This window comes from Dermochelys coriacea, chromosome 8 (assembly GCF_009764565.3).
Source record: "Dermochelys coriacea isolate rDerCor1 chromosome 8, rDerCor1.pri.v4, whole genome shotgun sequence".
In the NCBI taxonomy this organism is placed as follows: Eukaryota; Metazoa; Chordata; order Testudines; family Dermochelyidae; genus Dermochelys; species Dermochelys coriacea.
In genome coordinates this window covers 88,820,065-88,842,289 of record NC_050075.1, presented here as the reverse complement: position 1 = coordinate 88,842,289, position 22,225 = coordinate 88,820,065, and the positions used below count along the sequence as shown (strand labels likewise).

The window sequence follows — 22,225 nt, the reverse complement described above, 5'->3', positions numbered from 1 at the left end:
AGGGAAGTCAGTGGTACTACTAATATGCACAAAGTTAAACATGTTCAGGTTTGCAAGATCATGCCCGAAAAGAGACCCCACTAAATAAAAGCATGCACCAGAAACTCCAGTGATAAGAAAAAAAGGATTTTATTTGTTTACGATCTATTTAAAATTTCAAAGTCACTGAGGATTTAAACACAAAGGTGTGGGGTCAAGTTGATGACCTAATTGAAAAGGACTTATTTAAAGGATTTCTGCAAAAATAAAATGTTACTAAATATGATTTTGAGGGAGGGATAGCTCAGAGGTTTGAGCATTAGCCTGCTAAACCCAGGGTTGTGAATTCAATCCTTGAGGGGCCATTTAGGGATCTGGGGCAAAAATTGGGGATTGGTCCTGCTTTGAGCAGGGGGTTGGACTAGATGACCTCCTGAAGTCCCTTCCAACTCTGATATTCTATGATGCATATTGCAAAGCTATTAAATACTTACAGCACAAAGGAGAGTAGAAGTGTGATACATTATCTTCTACAATATACTGTATTTTGTGCATTCGTTAATGGCATTCTGATGTATGAAAATGACTGCTCTTTTTTCTGTTTCACTTAAACATTGACAAGAATTAAAATACTACAAGAGTTCAAGTTATTTTGCGCTATGTAAAGTCTCAGACAGTCATGAAGGTTATAGAAAATGTGATTTTTCCTGATGTGATATAATCACACACACCCTTTTACATGGTATTGCTTTGATTTGTTTGTTTTACATCAGTTACCTTAAGGAGAAGAGGAACACTGCTGACAGGAGTATGAGTGTAACCCACTGCTGTACTAAGTGCAATCTGCAGAGGATACAAGTCAAGATGCAGTTAGAGAGCCTTAGCTTTTTGGTTCAAGCTATAGCAGTTCATGATTTTAGTTCTGGAGGTCTACAGTTTGCTTCCTGGTGTGTCGGCCAAGATGCCAGCCATCACAGGAGTAGGGATGCATGCTCTGTAATGCCAGTCAGATGATTAGCTCTTTCCTTTGATGTGCTCCAGGGCTGGAGATCCACAGTGCAAGCACCTTACTGCTTGCTAGCTGAGCCAGTCTCATCTTTACTGCTTTGGATAGCTGGGGTTCTGGAGGGCAGGTTCCTCACTGCTGTCTGCTTCCTTAACAAAATAGTCTAGCTACCCAGGCACTGCAATATGAGATGTTTCATAATCTAATGCATAGGAACAAAGAGAGAGGTGGAGTAATTAGGCCCAGGATAGGCACAATGACACCTAGCAGCACAAGTGAGGGGGAGAAAAATAATTGCCACAGTTGAAGCAGCACCAGGACACAACAAAGACAGTAGAGCTAAGGGGATGGCACTGCCTATGCCATCAAAACCCTTTTGCTCACCCCCAGTTCTACACTGACTGGTGTGTTGGTTTTGCATTTCATATACAGTAACTCCTCACTTAAAGTCATCCTGGTTAACGTTGTTACGTTACTGATCAATTAGAGAACATGCTTGTTTAAAGTTGCACAATGCTCCTTATAACCTTGTTTGGCAGCCGCCTGCTTTGTCCACTGCTTGCAGAAAGAGCAGCCCTATAAAATCGGACATCTGGTCACCCTACCTCCATTCGTGCTGCCTTGTAGAGTGCGAGGCCACAGTAACAACGTGTTAACCATTGAGGGTTCAGCCGAGTGCTAGTTCATCATTTAGAAGTAAGGCATTCCCCAGGAAATATCCCACCCTCGGACTTCACCAGCTCAACCAAACTTCACAATCATCACTGCTGTGTACAGTATTAAATTGTTTGTTTAAAACCTATACTTTACCTGTAAGGGGTTAAGATGTTCAAATAACCTGGTTGGCACCTGACCAAAAGAACCAATTAGAAAAGACTATACTTTCAAATCTGGTGGGCGGGGGGAGGTTTTGTTTGTGCTTTCTTTGTTTTGTTCTCTCTCTGGACAAGAGAGGGACCAGGCAGGGAAAAAAATCTCCTAAAAACCTACCTGAAATGAGCATCTAATATTACAAAAATTGTAAGTAAAGGCAAGGGAATGCATTAGATTATCTTTTGTTTTAGCTTGTGAATTTTCCCTGTGATAAGAGGGAGTTTTATTCCTGTTTTTAGTAACTTTGAAGCTAAGCCTAAAGGGGAATCCTCTGTGTTTTAAATCGTTTTATTTACCCTGTAAAGTTACCTTCCATCTTGATTTTGCAGATGTGATTCTTTTACTTTTTTCTTTATAATAAAGTTCTTCTTTTAAGAACCTGATTGATTTTAGTGTCCTAAAAATAAAGGGTCTGGTCTGTACTTTTATTAAAGGCAGTTGGTTGGTATGTATATTATTCTCAAGCCTTCACAGGAAAGTGGGTGAAGGGGATTGGAAGGATATTTTGGGGAAATAGGAACTCCAAGTGGTCCTTTTCCTGAATCTTTGTCTAAATCACTTGGTGGTGGCAGCAATACCACCCAAGGACAAGGAAAGGATTTGTGCCTTGGGGAAGTTTTTAACCTTAGCTGATAGAAATAAGCTTAAGGGGTCTTTCATGCGGGTCCCTACAGCTGTACCCCAGAGTTCAGAGCAGGGAGGGAACACGCACACACACACACATATATATACAGAGTCTTTTGTCTGGTGAAAAAAAAAAGTTTCCCTGGAACCTAACCCCCCCTTATTTACATTAATTCTTATGGGGAAATTGGATTCACTTAACATCGTTTCGCTTAAAGTAGCATATTTCAGTAACATAACTACAACATTAAGTGAAGAGTTACTGTATCTGGTCAGGTCAATTTACTGGTCACAATGTTTATCATGCCCAGTTTAGTCACAAATGTCAAAAATTATCCATCTCAGCCTTATTAAAGACAGTCCAATGTCCTATGCATAGTCTTAAAATTGGAAAATTCTCTGATGAGAAACCCAAATTCAGTATTTCCCCCTTCATCTGACTATCTGCTTCTTTCTTGTAGACTTAGCCAATTTAAAAGCAACTCCTTCAATTTAACAGCTGCTTCCCAGAATCTTGGAGCTGTGCCCTCAGACCCCCCGTCCCCCAACTCAGGTAGGGTAGAGTACTGTGGAGAGCGTCAACTAGTTCATCCACCTAGGCTGCAAGCAAAGTTCAAATGGTCAAAGCAAACAGGATGTTCTTTGACAAATAAGTCTCACTGCCTCCTGCACATCTCACTTACGGTCGCAGTGAACAAACATAGTAAACAAGTCCAGCATCAATTTCAGCAAGTGATGTCCACGTGTGCTCTGCCGTCCCAACGGTCTGTATCATCCACAAGTAAGAAAATTGACACAGCCATTGCAACCATAGAATTGGAAAAAGCAGTGGGAAAAGATGGTATCTATCTTGAGTTCCTATATAACCTAGGTCAACACACATGGAAATGGATGATGTAGCTTTTCATCAACATCCTGGAGACCAATAAAATTCCCCGTGTGGAGAGAAGCCAAGGTCATTGCAATCCTAAAGCCTGGAAAACCTGCAGATCGCTCTTCTAGTTAAAAGAATAGGAGGACTTGTGGCACCTTAGAGACTAACGAATTTATTTGAGCATAAGCTTTCGTGAGATACAGCTCACTTCATTGGATGCATTCGATGAAGTGAGCTGTAGCTCACGAAAGCTTATGCTTAAATAAATTTGTTAGTCTCTAAGGTGCCACAAGTACTCCTTTTCTTGTTGCGGATACAGACTAACATGGCTGCTACTCTGAAACCTGTCATTTTTCTCGTTAATAGGTCATTCTCCCTCTTGACCACCACTACCTACAAGCTGATGAAGTATATAATTCTGAAACAAATTGGGCCCACTGTGGATGCCAGCCTACCCAAGAAGCAAGCTGGTTTTTGACTGCACCGAAATTGTTGCAACTAGGTCCTGTGTTATGCTTATAAGCAGCACATGGGATTTTTTTTTATTTTAAAAAAGGGACAAGGCAATATGCTGCATTTATTGAAGATACAACAATTAACAGATACATTTAAACCTGGACCTCACTACAGACATGGAGGCTGGATTCCAATGAAAATTCAAGACCGGTACCACTTGAATCGATCTGTCAGAGACATATGACAAAGTTTGAAAGGATGGTGTGCTACTAAAACTGGCCAAAGTGATCCCATGTGAAGATTCACAGGCCACTGAACACCATGCTTAGGATATTGAAGGATGCGCATACAAGTCAAATCAGCAAACCATGCACTTTGAATGTTGGGCTACCAAAAGGCTCTGTTCATGATCCGACACTCTTCAATGTATGTATGACTGATATTCCTGAAACGATAGCTCAGAAGTTTGCGTATGCTGATGATCTGGCACTTGCAACTTAGGCCTATAGCTTTAAAGAGCTTGAAGTGACCTTAACATCTGACCTTAAGATCATGGAGGAGTACTTCCAAAAGTGGAAGATGAGATCAAATCTCAGCAAATCAGTAGTTTCTATTTTCCCCCTTGACAATACAATCAAACAAAACACTAACAGTTGAGTTTTGTGGTGGAACAGTTATGAACCAAAACTAACATATCTCTGTGTCATTCTTGACTGCTCACTGACCTTTCATGACCACCTCAAGAAAGTAGCCTCTAAAGGTAAGACTTGCATCAATATTATTCAGAAGTTAGTGGGAACAAGCTGGGAATCAACTGCCTCAGTGCTATGAACATTCGTCTTGGCAGAGTTGCAGAGTACTGTGGACAAGTGTAGACAAGAAGTTGCCGTACCCAACTTGTGGATGGGCAGCTGAATCAGATCATGCAAATCATTATGGGAACTTTAAAATCAATCCCTCTACTGTGACTTTCTGCGTTAGCAAACATTGAACATCCAGCTATCAGCCAAGATATAGCCACAGCACGAGAACTTAAACGTGCCAAAGACTACCCAGAACTTCTGATTCAACTGGTTATGGATAACATACCCCAAAAACACCTGAAATCATGAAAACTACTATGGACCACACATGATCACCTCATGTCTCTCGATCTGGCCAGGGATGGCAAAGTGTCCGGACCTCATTAATAATTTCGAACAAGTACATTATTACTTACCCAGCAAGCCACCCTCCCGGTTTTAACCTGCCACGCAGACTTTGGACCACACTGAACCGCATCTGAACAAACTATGGAAGATGAGGCTACTTGAAACACAAGTGGAAAATCCCCTTCGTGCAACTGTGATGAGAACATCCAAACCATCAAATACATCATAATGCAGTGACCCAAATATGAATTGAAAGGTGAATTGGACGATATCCACAGTGTAACAGAGGACGCCTTGAAATGGCTTATGGACCAACAACCGCATCTACACACTGTTGCTCTGCAGATGCCATACATGCACGTGAGAGAAATGGGTGCAAAAATGTCTTTGCACTGAAACAAAGCCCAGGATCTATCAAACCCGTGAATTACCAGTATTGCAATATGGGTCAGAACCCTGGATCTTCCTGTCAAGCTATCTCAAGTAGCTCACAAGCATGATGCCAATCTCAAGGCAGACTGTCAAGGAACAAGGTGCAAACCCCAAACTGGTTTTAAGTTGTAATTAGATTTCATCAACCCAGTAATAAGTGTGAACTCCTAAAGCACTATAATACCCTTAACATGGAGTCATAGACAATCCTCCTCAGCACTCTGGTCTATCTTGCCACCAGGCAAGCCTGCTGTTGTGATAGAGGGCCCCTTACACCAAAAATCACAACAATGTTCAGGTTACTCCTAGTCCAAAAATATTCAGGTTACTCCAGGTCAATTGTACCTCAGATCTCAAACCAAAGATAACTCTTGTAGCCAATCCTATAATACTAATGATTGATTAAGAAAAAGTAGTAAGAGAATTATTTATACGGTTAAAGTAGGTAAACAAATATACATAAGGTACAATCTTAGGTTCCAAAAAGTTATACTAGCTGATATAATATGCAAGCTCTGTATGTCCCCTGGGGCTAACCAAGCCAAAAACCTTGGGGATCCCTTGATTATGTTTAAAAATTTTGCTGTCTCAGAATTACAAGCAGTATAGCGATCACAATTCCTCCTAGACAGGGATCTTTCTTCCCTGCACCCAGCTCTCAAGCAATGATGGGATGAGGACTTGTGCACACATACCCTCTTCATGAGTGTGGGGGAAGTAATCAATAAAGTCTTTTGTCCACTGATGTTCCACAATGGCTTGTCTGTTTGACCTTCTTTTGTTGGGGGAGAAGATGACACCTCATGTGGTAAACTAGCATCTCACTTGGTAATGTTTCTCCCTTGACTGTGGAGGTTTACAGTCTGAGCAAACATTTTTATAGTTGCGAACACTTAAATGTTACCTTATAACCTGGGATACAAATATAAGTAAGATAACTACATACAGCATCCTATAAGCATTTCATAAAGACTAAACACATATTTATAACTCTAAAGTCTATTTTAACAGTACTCACATACAGCTGAGCCACACTGGTTTCCAGCTATACATTTGTCAATGTTCAGTGAGGCCTGGCATAAGCTGAAATCTGGTCTTCCAGTGTCACAGTTACTACAAGCACACTTGGAGCAGCTAGAGGTATTCCATATGTGCTCTCAGCACCAAATCCTGAGCATAAAGTAGTTTGACTTTGTGTGAAATGTCAGTTTTGCAAATATCCGGCCATCCTTCAAGCCCTCATTATATCCAAAAGCAGCGTTGCTTGCTCTTCAGCCATGTTTCCAGGATGGATAAAAATACCCCAGCATACTATGCTTTCACACTCTCCATCAACACATGAAGTGGTGCATGCTCTGACACTTCCTGGTGCAACCCACAGGGCCACCCCAGAGATTCATGAATTCACAGGATTGACTCCTATCTGGCAACTTCACCACACACCTGGTGTGACACCATCCACCGTAGTCGCTGTCATTAGTGTAACAGTTCTTCGTAGGCTATGCATGTTTGATAATGACTCCCCCCAGCTAACAGACCTCTTGCATCCCCTCAAAGAAACCTCTGTTATTTCAAAAGTTGAACATCAGATTCAGGCTTGCTCAGCTGTCACATAGCTAGCCTCATTTCTAATTATGAATGCAGACAGAAAATCTTAAGACATACTTAATTTATCTCTTATATAGGCCTCTACTTTTTTCACTTTCTTGTAAAGACAAGGGTTTTCATTGCCCTCCTAATATTAGAACAAGAGTGACACCTAGTGGACAGCAAATAAGTCAGATGTATCAGACTATCAACAAAATTGATACTCTGGAATTTGTAGTCCTTTGTTTTATATTTTTAATTTTGAGTTACATTAAAGAGATTAGTGTAAGAAAAACTGTGTGTTGAGAAGAAACCTTAAAGTTTTGTCCTCATTGAAAAATACAGGACATGATGCTAAAATAAAACATGGATTAAAAAAAAAAAAGATGCCTTACAATCACTGAGATTATGAGCTATTTGAGACGGGATTGTCTGTTATATGAATGTACAGCTCCTAGCACAATGGATCTTAAGGGTGAGATTCTGTGCTGTGCCAGAACGTGCAGCCCAGGGGAAGGAAATAGTTAAGGTGGCCTTGAGCCACCTTTCTGCCCTCCTGATCCTGAATTGTTTTGGGGGACAGAGGTCCTAGAGAGTAATTTGGGGCCTTGGGGCCTACGTTTCAGAAGCCTCCCTGGTTGTCTTAAGGGCCCCAGTGCTGCCTAGAATCTACCACACTGCATGCTATGATCCCACCCCGATACACCGCCTATGCTAGGGCTTGCAGTGGAGTCAATATAAAAGACTGTATATTCCAGTATGCAATGTGAAACTGAAATAAATGCACCAAGAGATGGTTTTCTACAAGAGAGAGTTGAAGTTAGTGGTTTAAGCATAGGACTGGAATACTCCATTTATGTCTTGTTTAGATTCTGATGTATATTAATACATTTCACAATCACTTCCATAATAAATAGTACAACAACACTTAACTCTTGTATCACACTTTTCATTTGCGGATCTCAAAACACTTATGAAGGAAAAGTATTCTCCTCATGTTATAGATTGAAAAATCTGAGGAACTCAGAGGTACAGTGACTTTTCCAAAGTCATTCATCAGTTCAGTGCATGTGCACAGTGAAAGAGATCCCTTTTTATAAGAAAACATTTCAGATTTTGCTTTCAAGAGATTATTCAGAGTGAGTACATTTAAAAAAACAAAAACAACCACCATTTTTACCAGTGTCTTTTAGTTTGGCTGTATTCCTGAATAGCATAAAAAACCCTACTAAGGTGCAAGGAAGTGAATGAAAGCATAAGGCATTTACTTCCAGTTTTCTCAACTGGATTGAGCATACTGGACACTCAGTTAAGGACTGGATTCTTCAAAGCCTTACTCCCAAGAGTAGTTCTTATGCAAGTAGTCCCACTGACTAATGGAGCTACTTCTGTGATTTAGGCTTTTTAAGGTCAAGCTCTCCTTTACCATGTCTTGAGGATGAATGGCATGTGCAATTCTGTCAAGCACAACTGATTGGTAGAGATGCAAACAGTGGAGAATATTAGGTCTTTTCCCCCCTCCATTTTTTACTGATCACATTCCCAAAACTCAGACCATTACCAGTAAATAAAAGTATCAAAGTGAAAGTTGACCCCTAGACCTAGTTACTTTGAAACCACTGAAAATTATCTCATTCAGGTAATATCAACAAAATGTCATTTATAAGAACAATTCATACTCCTCAAATTGCAGTGAGATTTCTCTAAATCTTTCTCTAAGGAACATACCAATTACCCTCCAGATGGTGCTGTCAGCCTAATCTACAATTGGAAAGTTTTCCAATCATCTAAAAGTACCTATAAACAACTTTTCTTCATAAATTAATCTTTCTATCAAAAATAGCTTACCTTATAGCATGTAGGGCAGAGATGGTCCTGTGGTCAAAACACCAGAGTAGGAGTCAGGAGATCTGTGTTCGGTTTCCAGTTCTGCCACACAGTGGGGTGTTACCTTGGGCAAATTCTTTAACCTGTAAAACAGGGATAACATCCACTTGAAAGGGTTGACAGGAGGCTATTTGTAGAGTACTCTAGGTCCTTGTTTGGAAGGCACGACATAAATGCAAAGTCGAGATTTTATGAATTTAATCAAAGCTTTTATTTTTGACCATTTTATTGGTTCTGTGACAAGGAAGAGAAACCCATATAGAAAGAAGTGTGGTATTTCAAGACTGTCAAACAAAATCAATTTATTTTAGCAGATACAAATCAGGAAGTCATCTGCAACTGACTGACTGCCAGTAAACTGAATGAACAAACCAGAAGGAGCATCATTTGTCAGCTTGGGAGAAGAACCCCATCCAAAGCAGCAGATGACGCTCGTAAATTACTATTAAAAACACTGGAGCAGGGACGTTGTTTTCTGAAATTCATGCATCAGAGCAGCACACAGAAAAATGAAGTACAGTCCAGGTCACTACATTTTTATTCAAGCTGAACTGGCATTGATCAGATGTCTGACATGCCTGCTTCTGCACATGCTCTCTTGCTCTCTCTCATCCGCCTCCCCAGAACAGCCACCACTGTTGGTTTTGGAGATATGGTCCATAATGTGTAATGTATCTAGGTTTTTATATGGCCTCCATCACAGTATTATCTGAGTGCTTGCTTTCACACAAGATAGTATCCTGATATAAATGCCCATAAAAATCATCTGCCAACTTCTGCCTACCCACTTCCCCTCAGGAAAACTAGACAAACTGACTCTTGTCCACCATGACCACACCCACCCTGTACTTGTGTGAATTAACACCACACAGTTTCAGGGTTTTATAAATAAATGGGCAACCAAGTATCCTTGAAAACTGACAAAGTCCCTGTCAGTTTTACAGAAGACATTGTTTAGTCTTGATTTTTGTAAACCCCAGTAGATTGGACAGATAACTGAATTTTTGAAACTGATAGTGAACTAGGAAGCATGTGCGCACGTCAGGGACCATCCACAGATTTACCGAGTGATCATATCCCCACTCAATTAAATCTCACAATCAGCAACCTTATGATCCAGATCTTCCTCAGACATAGGCCCTTGCCTATTCTATGGAAATCATCTTAAAGTTTCCCATCATTGCTGATATCTGTTCAGCGCCACTAGTGTTAGCATCACTGGAAGTCTTAGTATGGATGGGATACCAGTTGCTGCTGATTCTTTTACTATTAATTATTATTAACAAACAAGTGCTGATTACAGCTGCTCTGAAAAGAGTTATGATACTATGTTAAAGATGCCAGCAGCCCATCTATACCAAAAAAACAAAAAGGAGTCCGCTGGCCCCTTAAAGACTAACAGATTTATTTGAACATAAGCTTTCATGGGTAAAAACCCCACTTCTGAAGTGTCCTTGTTGTTTTTGTGGATACAGACTAACATGGCTACCCTGATACTTGACATCTATACCAAGTCTCCTTATATGCTAACACCAGTGAAGCTAAACAAGTGTTAATTATTGTGGAAAGTTTTTAGAAATTTTCCATAGCACAGACAGGGCTGTACAATCAGATGTGAACAGAGTCTGAGATTCTGAGCGCTGCTGCAAGTGGCAAGTCTACAGGAAGCTTGGCTGTCATGCTACCATATGCAGGCAGTTACTGACCTAGACTTGGAAGTGCCATCCATGCTTCTGTTCACCCCCCTGCACCACCTCTCCTGCACCTTGTAAGCACTGGACTGTTGCTGGGCATTAGGGATGATTGTGGCAGAGCAAAAGAGAGAAAAAAGACAGAGTGGATGTGCGAGAGGATATTTTGCAGGGGTAAGATATGAGGGAATAACTAAGGAAGGAAACTGAAAAAGGTTGAAGCAAGGGAAAAGTCAGATGAGAAAGGAACAGAAGAAAATGGAGAAAATAGAGAAAATAAAAGCATAGAAAATATGAGGAAAGAATGACCATCCAATACATTTAATTTGTTTAGTAGGTTCTTCTTAATAAAAAGAGATTCAGTCGCTACTATTGCCTCCAAACCAAGAAAGATATGCAAACTATTCCAAAGCAACAAGAATGTTCAAATTCAGAGCCAAATATAAATGATGATTTTATTGAGTTTACTCCAGAGTAAAATTAAGACAACTTGGTTTGCGAAATTGAATATCATGCCTTTTTATATTTTGCAATCAAAGACAGAAAAGGGTGTGTGCTGAACACTTACTTAGACAAGCAGTCTTTCCGCTTGTCCCAGCTTGTTCAGGTTTAATTAGTGTAGAAAATCTGTAACACATTAAAATTAAAATACAGATATACCCATAGTATAAAAAAGCCAAAGATTAGAATCAAATGCTGACATTTCTTATTAGAAGAAGACTACAATATTTTGAAAGTTTCCTTATATACAGGCAAAAACAAACAAACAAAAAAACCCAAGCAAAATAAAAATTCAAAAAAAAAAATCCCTCACACACTGCATTCACCTCCCAAAGCATAAACCCAGCAGCAGCTATGGCCACAGCACAGAAAGTTTTCCCAAAGATGGGTGGGGGGGAAAAAAAAAAAATCAGGAAGTTCCTAGAGAAGCCACCAAGAGAAACAGTTTTACGTCTCTCCTCCAGGCCACCTTCGATGGTTACACTACAAGAAAACAGAACAGATTTATCTAGCCAGCAGATAATGGCTAGATGGGGGTCAGTGAGCATACTTGGTATCTACTTGACAAATAAACCTTTGTTTACTTTATACATCTCCCAACTCTTCACACTTTCCTTGTCTCTTCCAACCGAGAGCTCTATGGGGCAGGAACAGCTTCTTGAGTCTGGGAAGTGCCTAGCATATAGGAGACACTAAAGCAATAATAAAAAATAATAGTACTTCGATAATTCTGAAAAACGATCTGAACCCATGCCCCTTTGAAAAGTCAGCTTGGGCTTGGGCTACTTTTAAAAGTTATATTGGCATAACTACATCAGTCAGGGTTGTGAAAAAAGTCACACCCGTCTGACACCTATGTTTACAAAACAATGTAGAGATAGCTCTGTTGACCTTCTGTCAATGTAGCTAACATTGTTTGAGGCAGGGGTGTTCCTACACTGGTAGAAATAGTCCTTCTGTGGGTGTATACTGCATCTATATTAGGGGATAAGCCAACACAGCTATGAAAGCATAGTTTCTGTGTTGTAAACGTAGCCTCAGTGTCTGAAACCCTGGCCCCCACTGAAGTCAATAGCCCAACGCCCATTCACTACAATGTGGTCAGATTTCATCCCTGTTCCTGCTCCTGTTTATTGACTATTGAGCCTGATTGTAAAGAGAGGCTCAGCCCCTCCCAGCATCAGGCCTTTAGCAACAATCAAGCTGCTCACTCCCCTACCACAATTATTGATATTTTACATATTCTGTCTCACTTTAAATATGATGATAAAAATTGGCAAAAAATTTAAGCTTTTGGCTAAAAGATTTTGATATGGTTTAATGTTTAGAACAAAAAATTATATTAATTTTTCATTTTGGGAAAGATTATTTTTAAATCAAAGAAAAATTCATAAGTGCACAATAAAAGTGTATGCTATAACAGAGTAGAAACACTTCTAGCTAGAAGTCTAGAAATAATTTTTCTGCACTATCAGAGCAGAGCCAATAAACCTCTGTGCACAAGCAATGGAAGAAGGAAAGGTCGGTTTCAGGCATCCCAGGGAAGAAGAAAGGTTGGTTTCAGGCATCATCAGTGAGAAAACCAGGATTTAAATAACTGGGAGAGAAACCTTTTTAAAGTGTTTTATATATTTGTTTTCTCACTCATAACTAAGGATCATGGGTATAATTTTTCCCCCTTTGCTTTTGGTGTAATGTTTTTGGCAAGTTGCTGCACTCACTATCTTCTTTAAAAAAAAAAAAAAATAAAAAATAAAAGAGTAGTGGTAGTAACCCTCTATCAACATTTTAAGGAAATCATAATTTTTAGCTGCATAAAAATTTGCCCTTTCTGAAGCTCACTGCTCCCAAAGCTGAGTTCCTAGTGAAGGTGGAAGGTTTACTGGCTTTGCCTAGCCTAGGATTTAAAGGTACATTGTTAGATGGTGTTAGCGATCACATTCTAGCTGCCTAGCGTAAACAAGGCACGCTGCCTGTAACTCATGCTAAACCGGTCAGGTTGAAATAGGGAACTTAAGCTTTAATGCCATTTTAACCCATATTAGGAGTATGCAATGCTTTGTCTATGCTAGAGACTTTCAAATGTGTTCATTAGAAAGTGCTGGCTAACACCTTCTGACAACATTCCCTTAAATCCTAGCCTAGACCAAGGGATCGCAAAGGAAAAATTTTGGTGGCCTCAGAGTGCAGCCACCAACTCTTGCTGGTGGCCATTCTGACAATTTTTCCTAAAATAATTAATTAACTTTAGGGAAAAAAACAAATAAATATGCACATATACAAGTCCAAATCATAATTTATTTATGTAGGTTTTTATTGCAGACTCAATAAAAATAATGTACAGTGGTCTCTATTCTTTACTGGACCTAAAACTGAACAGAAACAAATGTACTTTGTACATTCTTGGCTTTTTTTGTTGTTGTTGCTTATGCTTTTTTTTTTTTTTTTTTTTTAAAAAGACTTGCTAGCTAGCAAGTCTGTTTCTGTGAAAAGTGATATTTGTATATTTGTTACCACTGCTTTTCATCCATCCCCCATCATTGCCCAGGAATCTGTGGCCACACAAAAAGCCCCTGGTGGCCACATGCAGCCATATTTGAGAAACGCTGGACTGCAGACAAAGTCTTAGGGTATGTCTATACTGCAATAAGACAGCTGCAGCTGGCCCATATAGCGAGCTCATGGGGCTGTGGGGCTATAAGATTGCAGTGTTGATGTCTGGGCTCCAGCCAAGCCTGGGTAGTGGGATCCTGTGAGGGAGGAGGGTCCCAGAGCTCAAGCTCCAGCCCAAGTCCAGACATCTGTACTGTAATTTTATAGCCTTGCAGCCAGAGGCCCATGAGCCTGCTGACATAGGCCAGCCACAGGTGTTTTATTGCAGTATAGACATGCCCATACAGTCCAAGTTTCCTCTAAAGTCCCATGATCCCAGAAAAGAGCTCTCAGAGTCTGGAAGATCTAAGATCTATTGGCTCTCATTGCAACAAATGTTCACTACTGCAAGAATGGTGAATTTCAGGTATGATTACCTGATATTGTATTTAACATCAATCTCAAATGTTTGCTTCATTGAAGATTTATTGATTTAAAAACTTAAAACTAAGACTTAATCACAGTCCATGGGAGATTGTGATTTAATAAAGTTGTTGTGCATGAAAGAAAGGTAATAAGATCAGGTATGGTTCAGGAGCATAATTTAGCTGAGGCCTCAACTGAAAAAAAAAAGAAAAAGTTGTGCACCATCACGAGTGACTAGATCTTTTCTTTATTTGGGTAAACAAACCTGGGTGTCAAATTAACTGAAGACTAATGTGGCACTTTCATACTTTGTCGATAATACTTCGGATAAGAGAGAGTGGTTAAACACAAAAAGTAATGTAACTTTTACTAATGAGGGCTATATTACAAAAACAAGTTACAAATAACATTTTCATTGATTTTTAAAGCCCGTATTGATTTGATCCCAGAAGTTATGCATTCAGGGCCAGGCATAATTAGTACTTTTTCAGTAACATTTATTGAAATTGTTCTGTAAAAAAATAAATGTTATTTTCCCCACAGTTAATTATAATGTGCTTCAAGATATCTTTCAGTACCAGCCATATATTGCAATTTATGTATATAATTTTATACCTGTATTTATAATCAATACTGATATGTTATACTCTTCTTAGGCCAGCTCTGCACGACAGGACTGGATTGCTATAACTACATCATTCAGAAGTGTGAAAAAGCCACAGCCCTGAGCACGTAGTTATGCCAACCTAACCCCTGGTATAGTCAGCGCTATGTCATCGGGAGAGCTTCTCCCATAGACATAGCTACCGCCCCTCATGGAGGTGAATTAAATATGCCAATAGGAAATCTCCTGTTGGCATACAAGCGTCTTCACTTAAGCATGTACAAAGTGTAAAAAAAAAAAGAGCTTTTTCATAGATAACCCTTTATAGCCTAAGGTAGATGCCCTCCATCAAAAAACACAGGATGTATACTATATACACTTGGTGACTATTACATTGAAAATGTAGATGAGCAACAGATTATTCATTACCAGAACTGAAAGAAGACATTGGATCTGGGGAACTCACTGAATTTTTTGCAATTAAAACGAGAAGCCTGTGCCAGTGCCATTGGAGAGCTGGAGCAGAGCCAGGGCTCATATAATTAGCTAAAGATTTACACTTATTGCTGTGCACGAAATGTAAAACAAGTTTCCAGCACATCAGAAGTAGAATGATGCATAAATACTGACTATTAAACTAAAAACAGATACACGAACTCCCTCCTCCTGGTGGCATTTAAAAAAATGTTAAATATAATGCTAACACGTTAAGGATGAAAAGGTTTAGATTTAGAATGTAATAGACCAACTGTTTCTCTTGCTTGAATCCTTTTTACTCAATAAACTGACACTTAATTGTGAGAGCAAGATACATTTTAAAGCAAACTTTTAAAGACTTAGGCTTTGTCTACACTAGCACTTCTGTCAGCAAAACTTTTGTCGGTCAGGGCATGGAAGAAAAAACAAAAACACACCACTGACTGACAAAGGTTTTGTCGACAAAAGTGCTGTTATGGACAGCATCTCCCACCAACATAGCTACCACTGCTCGTTGGGGGTGGCTTAATTATGCCAGTGGGCGAGCTCTCTCCTGCTGGCATAGAGCGGCTACACAGAAAACCTTACAACGGGTACGCCGCTGTAAGGTCTGTAGTGTAGACACAGCCTTACATACTCAACTGTAAAAGCTAATGGCCCTGCTACTCATTCTCTCTGATGAAGTGAGCAGAAGAGCTAAGAAGAGTAAAATGAGTCCCCTAAAAGGGAGCCTGGAAAAATGCAGAGGGGCTGAACCTCTGGGCAGAGACCCTAGATCGGGAGGAAGCACAGGCAGGAATGTCTGAGAGGGGAGGGCTCCTGCCTCATACTGGGAATGAGGGGCGATCAACAGGTTATCTCAAGTGCTTATATACAAATGCACAAAGCCTTGGAAACAAGCAGGGAGAACTGGAGGTCCTGGTGATGTCAAGGAATTATGACGTGATTGGAATAACAGAGACTTGGTGGGATAACTCACATGACTGGAGTACAGTCATGGATGGTTATAAACTGTTCAGGAAGGACAGGCAGGGCAGAAAAGGTGGGGGAGTAGCACTGTATGTAAGGGAGCAGTATGACTGCTCAGAGCTCCGGTACGAAACTGTGGAAAAACCTGAGTGTCTCTGGATTAAGTTTAGAAGTGTGTGCAACAAGAGTGATGTCATGGTGGGAGTCTGCTATAGACCACCGGACCAGGAGGATGAGGTGGATGAGGCTTTCTTCCGGCAACTCACGGAAGCTACTAGATCGCATGCCCTGATTCTCATGGGTGACTTTAATTTTCCTGATATCTGCTGGGAGAGCAATACAGCGGTGCATAGACAATCCAGGAAGTTTTTGGAAAGCGTAGGGGACAATTTCCTGGTGCAAGTGCTAGGGGAGCCAACTAGGGGGAGCGCTTTTCTTGACCTGCTGCTCACAAACCGGGTAGAATTAGTGGGGGAAGCAAAAGTGGATGGGAATCTGGGAGGCAGTGACCATGAGTTGGTTGAGTTCAGGATCCTGACGCAGGGAAGAAAGGTAAGCAGCAGGATACGGACCCTGGACTTCAGGAAAGCAGACTTTGACTCCCTCAGGGAACAGATGGCCAGGATCCCCTGGGGGACTAACATGAAAGGGAAGGGAGTCCAGGAGTGCTGGCTGTATTTCAAGGAATCCCTGTTGAGGTTACAGGGACAAACCATCCCGATGAGTCGAAAGAATAGTAAATATGGCAGGCGACCAGCTTGGCTTAATGGTGAAATCCTAGCGGATCTTAAACATAAAAAAGAAGCTTACAAGAAGTGGAAGGTTGGACATATGACCAGGGAAGAGTATAAAAATATTGCTCGGGCATGTAGGAAAGATATCAGGAGGGCCAAATCGCACCTGGAGCTGCAGCTAGCAAGAGATGTCAAGAGTAACAAGAAGGGTTTCTTCAGGTATGTTGGCAACAAGAAGAAAGCCAAGGAAAGTGTGGGCCCCTTACTGAATGAGGGAGGCAAGCTAGTGACAGAGGATGTGGAAAAAGCTAATGTACTCAATGCTTTTTTGCTTCTGTTTTCACTAACAAGGTCAGCTCCCAGACTGCTGTGCTGGGCAACACAAAATGGGGAAGAGATGGCCAGCCCTCTGTAGAGATAGAGGTGGTTAGGGACTATTTAGAAAAGCTGGACGTGCACAAGTCCATGGGGCCGGACGAATTGCATCCGAGAGTGCTGAAGGAATTGGCGGCTGTGATTGCAGAGCCCTTGGCCGTTATCTTTGAAAACTCGTGGCGAACGGGGGAAGTCCCGGATGACTGGAAAAAGGCTAATGTAGTGCCCATCTTTAAAAAAGGGAAGAAGGAGGATCCTGGGAACTACAGGCCGGTCAGCCTCACCTCAGTCCCTGGAAAAATCATGGAGCAGGTCCTCAAAGAATCAATCCTGAAGCACTTAGAGGAGAGGAAAGTGATCAGGAACAGTCAGCATGGATTCACCAAGGGAAGGTCATGCCTGACTAATCTAATCGCCTTTTATGATGAGATTACTGGTTCTGTGGATGAAGGGAAAGCAGTGGATGTATTGTTTCTTGACTTTAGCAAAGCTTTTGACACGGTCTCCCACAGCATTCTTGTCAGCAAGTTAAGGAAGTATGGGCTGGATGAATGCACTATAAGGTGGGTAGAAAGCTGGCTAGATTGTCGGGCTCAACGGGTAGTGATCAATGGCTCCATGTCTAGTTGGCAGCCGGTGTCAAGTGGAGTGCCCCAGGGGTCGGTCCTGGGGCCCGTTTTGTTCAATATCTTCATAAATGATCTGGAGGATGGTGTGGATTGCACTCTCAGCAAATTTGCGGATGATACTAAACTGGGAGGAGTGGTAGATACGCTGGAGGGGAGGGATAGGATACAGAAGGACCTAGACAAATTGGAGGATTGGGCCAAAAGAAATCTAATGAGGTTCAATAAGGATAAGTGCAGGGTCCTGCACTTAGGATGGAAGAATCCAATGCACCGCTACAGACTAGGGACCGAATGGCTCGGCAGCAGTTCTGCGGAAAAGGACCTAGGGGTGACAGTGGACGAGAAGCTGGATATGAGTCAGCAGTGTGCCCTTGTTGCCAAGAAGGCCAATGGCATTTTGGGATGTATAAGTAGGGGCATAGCGAGCAGATCGAGGGACGTGATCGTTCCCCTCTATTCGACACTGGTGAGGCCTCATCTGGAGTACTGTGTCCAGTTTTGGGCCCCACACTACAGGAAGGATGTGGATAAATTGGAAAGAGTACAACGAAGGGCAACGAAAATGATTAGGGGTCTAGAGCACATGACTTATGAGGAGAGGCTGAGGGAGCTGGGATTGTTTAGTCTGCAGAAGAGAAGAATGAGGGGGGATTTGATAGCTGCTTTCAACTACCTGAAAGGGGGTTTCAAAGAGGATGGCTCTAGACTGTTCTCAATGGTAGCAGATGACAGAACGAGGAGTAATGGTCTCAAGTTGCAATGGGGGAGGTTTAGATTGCATATTAGGAAAAACTTTTTCACTAAGAGGGTGGTGAAACACTGGAATGCGTTACCTAGGGAGGTGGTAGAATCTCCTTCCTTAGAGGTTTTTAAGGTCAGGCTTGACAAAGCCCTGGCTGGGATGATTTTACTGGGACTTGGTCCTGCTTTGAGCAGGGGGTTGGACTAGATGACCTTCTGGGGTCCCTTCCAACCCTGATATTCTATGATTCTATGATTCTATGATCTGTGATGTTTGGAATACTTCCGCCTCATAGCCCCCAAAACCTTCTTTCTGAAGAGGGAATAATCATCCAATGCTGTGTGTGCATAAAACCTTGCTGAGTTTCCTGGGCTCTTGGTGTTCCCACGCTAGGGGTTCCATCTCCCTGAGGGTGGGGGTATAATATAGCCCAATATAATTAACAAAGAACAACAAAAAAAATGCCATTAATTCAGTGTTGAAGGCAAAAAACTGACTGTTAAAATTCAAAATTATTGTTTGCAGTAAAAAAAAAAAAATCCAATCCCCCCCAAAGATTGCTGAATTGCAGCAAGTCACTTGTACTTTCTCTCTCCTGGGCTTCTGCTTCAAACCTTTAGCAAGCAAAGGCACAAAAAATAGTGCCACTTTTATTCTTCCCTGAAATGCATGCAATAGCTGTGTTGCATAAAACAGAGTTTTTATGATGCTTTTACCTTAGATGTCTGTGCAATTTCTAATTTTATATTACGTAAAATAGTAAAACCTGTAAGGAAAAAAGAAAGGTTATACATATATGTTTCTGTCTACACAGTCACAGACACTGAACAGTCTTCTAAAACATTAAGGATAAAAAAAGCACTATATATATCTGCTTTCTGACATCTGAGGAAAAAAGGAAATCATTAATGTAATGACAAAGAAACAGATACTTCAGGAATTAATCTGGTGTATCCAAATCACATAACCGGTAGTATGAACTGAGAGAGTTCAGCTACACAAGTTGCCATATATATTTTGAATAATGAGCATGCTAGGGAATTTTCAGTTTAAATGAACATACAAATAAACTCTGCCAATATTAATGGCCATTTTCCACTCCAAAAACGTAATAATTCAAAGTTCCTATCAAATCAACCAGTGAATAAAAACCACTACTAGTACAACTGTGATGTAGAAAGCAGGGCAGAACTCCCCTAATAAAGCTCCCCCGCACCCTCATCAAGATTTGCTTGTGAAGCTTTCAGAATAAACCCACATATAGCGGGCAGAAAATGAGGCAATGGTGCTGTAAGATTGACACCATCACCCTATCTCTTCCACTGGCATAGTAGAAGCTCTCCTCTACAGTTCTGAGACTTGGTACTCCAGGATTTGGGGGAGGGCAGTGAAAGGATACACCCACTTTCCACATTCTCCGCTTCTGCTGATCCTGTGACTATACCAATAGGAGTACATGTTGCTTCAAACCATGTTAACTCTTTCCGGGCCTCTCTGTGGCTGCTACTGAGCAGCTGATGGGGAAAGTTACCTAATGGCAACATGGGTTATAGGAGGATGAGCCAGCAGAGTAGTTGTGCATAAGCTCTGAGGGGCTCAGTGCATCTATGGAGATCCATAGGCAAGTCCCGCTGTCAATGGAACAATTTCAAGAAGTATCCGATGAAGTGAGCTGTAGCTCACAAAAGCTTATGCTCAAATAAATTTGTTAGTCTCTAAGGTGCCACAAGTACTCCTTTTCTTTTTTGCGAATACAGACTAACACGGCTGCTACTCTGATACCTGATAAGAAGAATCCTGAAATTTCTCTCCCCTTTTCTGTCCTTCATAACAGATCCATCTGACTGAGGTTCCCTTCATTTCCAGAGTAATTTTAAAAAGCAAATTTACAAATTACAGTACTGTTGCATAAAAACCACTTGAGGCAAAATTACAGAGAGACATCAATATAGGTAGTAAGGGCATATCTACACAAGAAAACTAAATCTGGAATAAAGGAGGTGTGAATTTAATACAAAATAACTATCCAGAATAACTCCATATGTGGATTCTCTTATTCCAGAATAAGAGTGCCTCTTTCCAGTTTATCTTAAAACACTTCCAAAGCAGTGACAACTAATGGGAAATCTATAATGATTTAGTCATAACACCACAGATACTTAAATAAATATTTAGTAAGTCATGAAGGTATTTTTAAAAATATGTTCCAAACAGCTATTATAAATACCCAGTGCTTCTTTAGTATGAGGGCTGCTTTTCTACTTACTGGGGGCTGCCATTTCAGTGCCAATCCCAAAAGGTGGCTCAAATCTGTCAATGCAGCATATAACCTGCTTTACCATTTGCAAGCAATGGAAATCTAAAGCCTTTCAAAACAATTGTAAAGTAGAGCTCCTAGTTTCAAAAATGTTGATTTATTTTCTAGTTGTTCATTTAACTGTGAAATAAACCAAAGCCTTTTTTTTTTTTTTTTGGTTAGAAATAGAATTTACTTAACAATGTTTATGAAAGGCTGATTCCACTGTTTGAAAATGATCAAGAAATTTTTAAACTTCGGCTCTCTGTTGCACTGTCATAAAAGCAGCTTTCCTGTTTAATATTTTAATACTGGAGACTTTAAAAACCTCAAAAACTTAAAAAAAAACCCACCCACATTACTCTTCTTTATCAGAGATAGTAAGGAGGTGAGAACATAATCTATAGGAATGAGCACAGGCTTGGGACCCAGGAGCTCAAACAAATCATGGTCTGCCACTGATCTACTGTATAATCATAATCAATTCATGTAATACTTCTATTTCCCAATTTCTTCATCTATAAAATGAAGATATTTACTTTATTATCTCACTGGGATATTGTAAAGACTAGTAAAAGTCTGCACACTGCTGTGAATATTCAAAAAAGCAATTTAGGTATCAAGTATTTCCATTAGACTAGCAACCAGTATAATGCTTGTCTCATACTTTCCACTGCCCTCCACAAAAATCTGAAACACCACTCTTTTTCCTCCTGCAGAGTCTCTCATACATTTTGGACAAGTATTTAAATTCCTATATAATAAATAATATAGATTTTTGTGCAGAAGTAGATGGCACTCACCTTGGAAGTATGCTACTAAGCTAATGAGTGGATTTTGAGTGCTCATTTTTTATGTAGATTGTAGAGAATACATAGTAAGCAAGGCTCTGATTATTTGCTTAAAACTCATTAATGTGTATAATTAATATATTTTTTTGCCACACAGTTTCTCAGTGTTCTCTAGTATTTTCTGGAACAACAGCTGAACTGCGTGATGAATTCTAAATTATGGCACAATGAGAATTAAAGATGGCACCAACTCCAGATCTGAACATCTTTGAATTTTGGGAAATTTCAGGTTCATGTCAAAACTTTGAAGCTTAGATTACTTTTAAGAACCACCGGCCCATTCAGGTAAAAGTTCCAGTTAAAGAGGAATCTAAGCTTCAAAGTTTTGACATGGATCTGAAATTTCCCAAAATTCAAAGATGTTCAGATCTGGAGTTTGGAGCCATCTTTAATTTTCCTTGTGCCATAACTTAGAATTCATCACACAGTTCAGCTGTTGTTACAGAAAATACTAGAGAACACTGAGAAA

At 40.5% G+C, this 22,225-nt stretch overlaps 1 protein-coding gene across 3 annotated transcripts in view; it reads right to left on the bottom strand.

Moving 5' to 3' along the window:
* Positions 1–22,225, bottom strand: part of GNG12 (G protein subunit gamma 12) — a 76,073-nt gene that overhangs the window by 36,377 nt on the left and 17,471 nt on the right. The window contains exons 2-3 of one of the 3 annotated variants that reach the window (XM_038414924.2): positions 11,129–11,187; positions 8,831–8,952 (exon numbers count right to left, since the gene is read on the bottom strand). The gene's annotated coding sequence lies outside the window, so the exon portion shown is untranslated. The other 2 variants (XM_043490800.1, XM_038414922.2) reach the window with 2 other exon arrangements.